The sequence below is a fragment of the Branchiostoma floridae genome, chromosome 2, assembly GCF_000003815.2.
Source record: "Branchiostoma floridae strain S238N-H82 chromosome 2, Bfl_VNyyK, whole genome shotgun sequence".
NCBI lineage: Eukaryota > Metazoa > Chordata > Leptocardii > Amphioxiformes > Branchiostomatidae > Branchiostoma > Branchiostoma floridae.
This window is the reverse complement of record NC_049980.1, coordinates 11,156,238-11,165,045: the sequence shown is the minus strand read 5'-3', so window position 1 is coordinate 11,165,045 and position 8,808 is coordinate 11,156,238. Positions and strand designations below refer to the sequence as shown.

Genomic DNA, 8,808 nt, shown 5'->3' with positions numbered 1-8,808 from the left:
TGTTTAATTAGCTTGATAGTGTACAGTTAGTTGTATGGATGACGTTCTCTGCAAGCCCGCAAAAATATGAAAGAAATAATGCAAAAAAAAACCCAACAAGATGGGTAAAACAAAAAAAGATGCTTTAATTTTGAAAAGAGGCATTATAAATGTTGTCAGAAGAATTGGAGTGACGAAATATGGTACAACACTGGAGTGGTATACCACTGAACAAGTTGGCAGTTTCACTTATGGATTGCATATTGGCGCCACCATTACAATTACGTATCAACTATAGTTTCACTCCTACAGTCATGGCTACCTCGCTAGTGTCACATCTACAAGTACAATCATTAGGCTATGTTGTATCCAACTTTCGTCAGTATCTAATTTTCGTACTAGGACGAATCCTGGATATCCAGAAAACGTCCTGAGCAGAAGGACGATTCCTGAATATCCAGAAATCGTCGCAAACAGGACGTTTCCTGGATAGACGACGGTGTTTATGCAGAACGTGTACGTGGGGGTGGAGCTTCGTGTTTTCGAGGGCGGGGACTATGTTGCATGTTGTTTTCGTGGTCAGAAGGCCGCCATCTTTGTACCTCCACGCAAGAGGTTTATGTAGAATTTATTCTGTCAGCTCCTGGTGTTACAGAACTTAACGAATGTTGATAATGCTACTTCAATGTTTAGATGTTACTTACGTATCAGGCCGGAGATACTTTTTGCGTAATTAATTAACAAATGGCAGTCAAGATGGGATAAAGTCACTGTTGTTTACCGTATAGCGACAGATTCTAGTTACGTGTTAATAGCATCCAGATGGCGTCCCTTTTCCCGGTCCACATCCTGGATATCCAGAAAACGGCCTGAACAGGAGGACGCTTCCTGGATATCCAGGATACGGTTTAAGCAGCCCCTGGCCGCATCCTGGATATCCAGTATACCTTAGTCATACCTTGGCCATACGTTGGTCATACCTTGGTCATACCTTGGCCATACCTTGGCCATACCTTGGTCATACCTTGGTCATACCTTGGACATAGCTTGGTCATACCTTGGCCATACATTGGTCATACTGTGGTCATACCTTGGTCATACCTTGGTCATACCTTGGCCATACCTTGGCTATACCTTGGTCATACCTTGGCCATACCTTGGCCATACCTTGGCTAAACCTTGGTCATACCTTGGCCATACCTTGGTCATACCTTGGTCATATCTGGTCATACCTTGGTCATACCTTGGTCATACCTTGGTCATACCTTGGTCATACCTTGGTCATACCGGTCGCGCAAGTAGTGTCTATCTACCTTCCCAGAATGCATCAATACACATCCAACAATACACGCCCCAAATGGCTTACTGTGGCCCACAATCATATGGATTTCTTATGTTACCTTTGAAAATACAGCATCTAGTAAAAAATTATCAGTAAAAATTTAACTTCTTGAATTGTCAACATACTCAATTAGTCCATGAGAACGTTTTGATTTTTGTTACTTTCCTACAACTTTATAATTTGTGTGATAAACATTGATGCAATATTCAGGTCAAAAATTGTGCCAAAACTTCACCAAGCAGCAGTGTTTTTCTGAAATCACCATTGATTGATGATGTTATACTACTTGTGAATCAGAAAAACACAAATGCACCAAAAAGCACCCATGGAAAAGTAAAGAAAATGATATTTTGACAAAAAGAATATATCAAATATCATTTTCTTTACTTTCCCATGAGTGCTTTTTGGTGCATTTGTGTTTTTCTGATGCGCAAGTAGTATAACATCATCAATCAATAGTGTTTTAAGAAAAACACTGCTGTTTGGTGAAGTTTGGGCACAATTTTTAACATGAATATTGCATCAATGTTTATCACACAATTTATCAAGTGGTGTACAAATGTAACAAAAATCAGACAATCTCGTGGACCATTGAGTCTGTTGATGATTAAAGAAAATAAAAATCTACTGATAATATTTTAACCCTCAAACCACCGTAGCTTTTTTGTGACGTAGATTACCGTATGGGGTCAAAACTGACCCCAAAACGTTTTTACAAATACAGTTTTTTGTGTGACTCTTTTTGTGATTTGTATATATGTATAGTTTCATCAATCTATGTGGGACAGTCTGACATGATTAGGTGAGAATACTTCTGGCTCCTTATCATAATTTATGCAAAAGATCACGAGGACCACATTTTGCACCAACGCTATTCAGACCGGGAAGGAGGTTTTTGATGCATGTACCAACTTCAATGCCGTATAGCGCCTGAATGGCTTATGCTAGGGCCACCAAACTTAGTAGCTTTTTAGAAAATGTTGATAGCAAACATTTTCAGTGAACAAAGTATGTTTATCATTTTTCATGTTGCCATGGCAACGGAATTCTGACAGACATATTTATTACGAAATTTTCTAATTTTTTATTAAACATTTAAATTTTAAGGTTTTCTTAGCAAATAACAGTTGTTTATCACATCTTATGAAATTCAACGTAAATTTCATGACTCAATATTCATTATTTATGCTAATTTGATGACGTCATCAGTCAAAATCCAAGATGGCGTCCGAGATTACCAAGATGACGCCATAATGTCGTCATATAACATGATAATGGCACAAAAGTTGTTTCAAACGTTTTGGCTTACATATACATCATTCTCTGAAAATTTCATGGTCCTACGATAAGTAGTTTAGGTATGGGTCGCAAAAGTTTGTTTAAAAAAATGCTGGGGTCAGTTTTGACCCCACTGGACCATGCATAAACTTTCTAGGATAACTTAATCAACAATGAGCCAATCTCGGTAAAAACGTTTGAGAAGTTATAAAACATATATACAAACAAACTCCTTGAAGGAAATTTGTTTTCGACCAGAAATGTCATAATGGCACACATTGATATACGCCTGGGGTCAGTTTTGACCCCATACGGTGGTTTGAGGGTTAATAGATGCTATATTTTCAAAGGTAACATATGAAATCCATATGATTGTGGGCCACAGTAAGCCATCTGGGGTGTGTATTGTTGGATGTGTAATGATGAATTCTGGGAAGGTAGATAGGCACATGTGGTGTGCACCGTTAGCCAAAGTCATAGCCATACCTTGGTCATACCTTGGTCATACCTTGGCCATACCTTGGCCATACCTTGGTCACACCTTGGTCATACCTTGGTCATATCTTAGTCATACCTTGGTCATACCTTGATCATACCTTGGTCATACCTTGGCCATACCTTGGCCATACCTTGGCCATACCGGTCGCGGAAGAACTGGGGTGTGTAACGTTAGCCATACTCATAGCCATACCTATAATAGCTATACCTTGGTCATACCTTGGTCATACCTTGGTCATACCTTGGTCATACCTTGGCCATACCTTGGTCATACCTTGGTCATACCTTGGCCAAACCTTGGCCATACCTTGATCATAAGTTGGCCATACCTTGGTCATACCTTGGTCATACCTTGGTCATACCTTGGCCATACCTTCGTCAAACCTTGGTCATACCTTGGTCATACATTGGTCATACCTTGGTCATACCTTGGTCATACCTTAGCCATACCTAGGTCATAGCTTGGCCACACCTTGGCCATAACTTGTGATACCTTTACCATACCTTAGACATACGGTTGATCATACCTTGATGACTTGGTCATACCTTGGCCATACCTTGCTCATACTTTGGTCATACCTTGGTCATATCCTTGGTCATACCTTGGCCATACCTTGGTCATACCTTGGTCATACCATGGGCATTACCTTGGTCATTCCTTGGTCATACCTTGGTCATACCTTGGCCATACCTCGATCATACCTTGGTCATACCTTGGTCATACCTTGGCCATGTTTTGGTCATACCTTCTCATACCTTGGTCATACCTTGGTCATACCTTGGTCATACGCCGGTCATACCTTGGTCATACCTTTGCCATACCTTCGTTATACCTTGGCCAAAGCTTGACCATACCTTAGCCATACCTTGGTCATACCTTCGTCATACCTTGGTCATACATTGGTCATACCTTGGCCATACCTAGGTCATACCTTGTCCATACCTTGTCCATACCTTGGTCATACCTTTGCCATACCTTGGCCATACCTTGGCTATCGCTTGGCCATACGTTGGTCATACCTTGGTCATACCTTGGTCATACGTTGGTCATACCTTGGTCATACCTTGGCCATACCTTGGTCATACGTTTGTCATGCCTTGGCCATACCTTGGCCATTCCTTGGTGATACCTTGGCCATACCTTGGCTATACCTAGGCCATACGTTGGTCATACCTTGGCCATACTTTGGTCATACATTGGTAATACATTGGCCATACCTTGGCCATACCTTGGCCGTACATTGGTTACACCTTAATCATACCTTGGTCATACCTTGGTCATACCTTGGCCATACCTTGGTCAAACCTTGGCCATACCTTGGTCATACCTTGGTCATACCTTGGTCATACCTTTGTCATACCTTGGTCATACCTTGGCCATACTTTGGTCATACCTTGGCCATACCTTGGCCATACCTTGGTCATACCTTGGTTATACCTTGGCCATACCTTGGTCATACCTTGGTCATACCTTGGCCATACCTTGGTCATACCTTGGCCATACCTTGGCCATACCTTGGCCATACCTTGGTGGTACCTTGGTCATATCTTGGCCATACCTTGGTCATACCTTTGCCATACCTTTGCCATACCTTGGCCATTCCTTGGTGATACCTTGGCCATACCTTGGCTATACCTAGGCCATACGTTGGTCATTCCTTGGCCATACCTTGGTCATACATTGGTCATACACTGGCCATACCTTGGCCATACCTTGGCCATACATTGGTCATACCTTGGTCATACCTTGGTCATACCTTGGTCATACCTTGGCCATACCTTGGTCATACCTTGGCCATACCTTGGTCATACCTTGGTCATACCTTGGTCATACCTTGGTCATACCTTGGTCATACCTTGGCCATACTTTGGTCATACCTTGGCCATACCTTGGTCATACCTTGGTCATACCTTGGTTATACCTTGGCCATGCCTTGGTCATACCTTGGTCATATCTTGGCCATACCTTGATCATACCTTGGCCATACCTTGGCCATACGTTGGCCATACCTTGGTCATGCCTTGGTCATACCTGGGTCATACCTTGGTCATACCTGGGTCATACCTGGTCATACCTTGGTCATACCTTGGTCATACTTTGGCCATACCTTGGTCATACCTTGGTCATACCTTGGTCATACCTTGGCCAAATCTTGGCCATACCTTGGCCATACCTTGGTCATGACTTGGTCATACCTTGGTCATACCTTGGTCATACCTTGGGCATACCTTTGCCATACCTAGGTCATACCTTGACCATACCTTGGCCATACCTTGGTCATACCTTGGCCATACGTTGGTCATACCTTGGCCATACGTTGGTCATACCTTGGCCATACCTTTGTCATACCTTAATCATACCTTGGTCATACCTTGGCCATACCTCGGTCATACCTTGGTCATACCTTGCTCATACCTTGGCCATACGTTGGTCATATCTTGGCCATACCTTGGTCTTACCTTGGCCATACCTTGGCCATACCTTGTTATACCTTGGTCATACCTTGGCCATACCGGTCGCGGAAGAACTAAGATGTGTAACGTTAGCCACACTCATAGCCATACCTTTAATAGCCATACCTTCGTCATACCTTGGTCATACCTTGGCCATACCTTGGCCATACCTTGGCCATGCCCTGGTAATACCTTGGTCATACCTTGGTCATACCTTGACCATACCTTGGTCATACCTTAGCCATACCTTGGTCATACCTTGGCCACACCTTGGCCATAACTTGTGATACCTTTGCCATACCTTGGTCATACCTTGGCCATACCTTGTTATGCCTTGACCATACCTTGGTCATACCTTGGCCATACCTTGGCCATACCTTGTTATACCTTGGCCATACCTTGGTCAAACCTTGGCAACACCTTGGTCATACCTTGGTCATACCTTAATCATACCTTGTTCATACCTTGGTCATACCTTGGTCATACTTGGTCATACCTTGGCCATACCTTGGCCATACGTTGGTCATACCTTGGCCATACCTTGGTCACACCATGGCCATACCTTGGTCACACCTTGGTCATACATTGGTCATACCTTGGCTTTACCTTGGTCATACCTTGGTCATACCTTGGCCATACCTTGGCCATACCTTGGCCATACCTTGGTCATACCTTGGCCATACCTTGGTCATACCTTGGCCATACCTTGGTCATACCTTGGTCATACCTTGGCCATACCTTGGTCATACCTTGGCCATACCTTGGTCATACCTTGGACATTCCATGGTCATACCTTTGGTCATACCGTTGGCCATACCTTGGTCATACCTTCGCCATACCTTCGCCATACCTTGGTCATACCTTAGCCATACCTTGGTCATACCTTGGTCATACCTTGGCCATACCTTGGTCATGACCTTGGCCATACCTTGGTCATACCTTGGTCATACCTTGGCCATACCTTGGTCATACCTTGGCCATACCTTGGTCATACCTTGGTCATACCTTGGTCATACCTTGGCCATACCTTGGTCATACCTTGGTCATACCTTTGGTCATACCTTGGTCATACCTTGGTCATACCTTGGCCATACCTTGGCCATACCTTGGCCAAACCTCGGCCATACCTTGGCTCATTCCTTGTTCATGACCTTGGTTATACCTTGGCCATAGCTTGGCCAATACCTTGGGCAAAAGCTAGGTCATAACCTTGGTCATACCTTGACCATACCTTGGCCATACCTTGGACATACATGGGTCATACCTTGGTCATGCCTTGGCCATACATTGGCCATACCTTGGTCATACCTTGGTCATACCTTGGCCATACCTTGGTCATACCTTGGCCATACCTTGGTCATACGTTGGTCATACCTTGGCCATACCTTGGTCACACCATGGCCATACTTTGGTCACACCTTGGTCATACATTGGTCATCCCTTGGCCTTACCTTGGTCATACCTTGGTCATACCTTGGCCATACCTTGGCCATACCTTGTTATACCTTGGTCATACCTTGGCCATACCTTGGTCATACCTTGGTCATACCATGGTCATATCCTTGTCATACCTTGGCCATACCTTGGTCATACCTTGGTCATACATGGCTATTCCTTGGTCATTCCTTGGTCATACCTTGGTCATACCTTGGCCATACCTCGATCATACCTTGGTCATACCTTGGTCATACCTTGGCCATGTTTTGGTCATACCTTGGTCATACCTTGGTCATACCTTGGTCATACCTTGGTCATACCTTGGTCATACCTTGGTCATACCTTTGCCATACCTTCGTTATACCTTGGCCAAAGCTTGACCATACCTTGGCCATACCTTGGTCATACCTTCGTCATACCTTGGTCATACATTGGTCATACCTTGGCCATGCCTAGGTCATACCTTGTCCATACCTTGTCCATACCTTGGTCATACCTTGGCCATACCTTGGCCATACCTTGGCCATACCTTGGTCATACGTTGGTCATACCTTGGCCATACCTTGGTCATACCTTGGCCTTACCTTGGTCATACCTTGGTCATACCTTGGTCATACCTTGGTCATACCTTGGTCATGACTTGGCCAAACCTTGGCCATACCTTTGTCATACGTTGGGGGAAGGTGCTCTAACAGTGTCGAGTACCTTGGCCATACCTTGGCAAAATCTCGCCATACGTTGCTCATTCCTTGGTCATACCTTGGTTATACCTTGGCCATAGCTTGGCCATACCTTGGCAAAATCTGGCCATACCTTGGTCATGCCTTGACCATACCTTGGTCATACCTTGGTCATACATTGGCCATACATTGGCCATGCATTGGCCATACATTGGCCATACATTGGCCATATGTTGGTCATACCTTGGCCATACCTTGGTCATACCTTGGCCATACCTTTGTCATACCTTGGTCATACCTTTGTCATACCTTGGTCATACCTTGGCCATACCTTGGCCATACCTTGGCCATACATTGGCGGTACATTGGCCATACCTTGGTCATACCTTGGCCATACCTTGGTTATATCTTGGTCCTTCCTTGGTCATACCTTGGTCATACCTTGGCCATACCTTGGTCATACCTTGGTCATACCTTCGCCATACCTTGGTCATACCTTGGCCATACCTTGGTCATACCTTGGTCATACCTAGGCCATACCTTGGTCATACCTTGGCCATACCTTGGCCATACCTTGGTCATACCTTGGTCATACCTTGGTCATACCTTGTTTATACATTGGCCATACCTTGGCAAAATCTGGCCATACCTTGGTTATACCTTGGTCATACCTTGGTTATACCTTGGCCATAGCTTGGCCATACCTTGGCAAAATCTGGGCATACCTTGGGCATACCTTGCTTCATACCATACCTTGGCCATACCTTTGGTCATACCTTGGTCATACCTTGGTCATACCTTGGTCATACCTTGGTCATACCTTGGCCAATACCTTGGTTATACCTTGGCCATACCTTGGCCATACCTTGGTCATACCTTGGTCATACCTTGGTCATACCTTGGCCATACCTTGGGTCATACCTTGGTCATGCCTAGGTCATACCTTGGTCCATACCTTGGCCATACCTTGGTCATACCATGGCCATTTACCTTGGTCATACCTTGGCCATACCTTGGTCATACCTTGGTCATACCTTGGCCATACCTTGGTCAAACCTTGGCCATACCTTGGTTCATACCTTGGTCATACCTTGGTCATACCTTGGCCATAGCTTGGGTCATACCTTGGCCAAATCTTGG

The 8,808-nt window shown here is 44.4% G+C and overlaps 1 protein-coding gene across 1 annotated transcript in view; it reads left to right on the top strand.

The window, feature by feature from the left end:
• Window positions 1-8,808, top strand: part of LOC118404885 (glycine receptor subunit alpha-3-like) — a 48,206-nt gene that overhangs the window by 10,655 nt on the left and 28,743 nt on the right. The gene's annotated exons all lie outside the window — the stretch shown is intronic.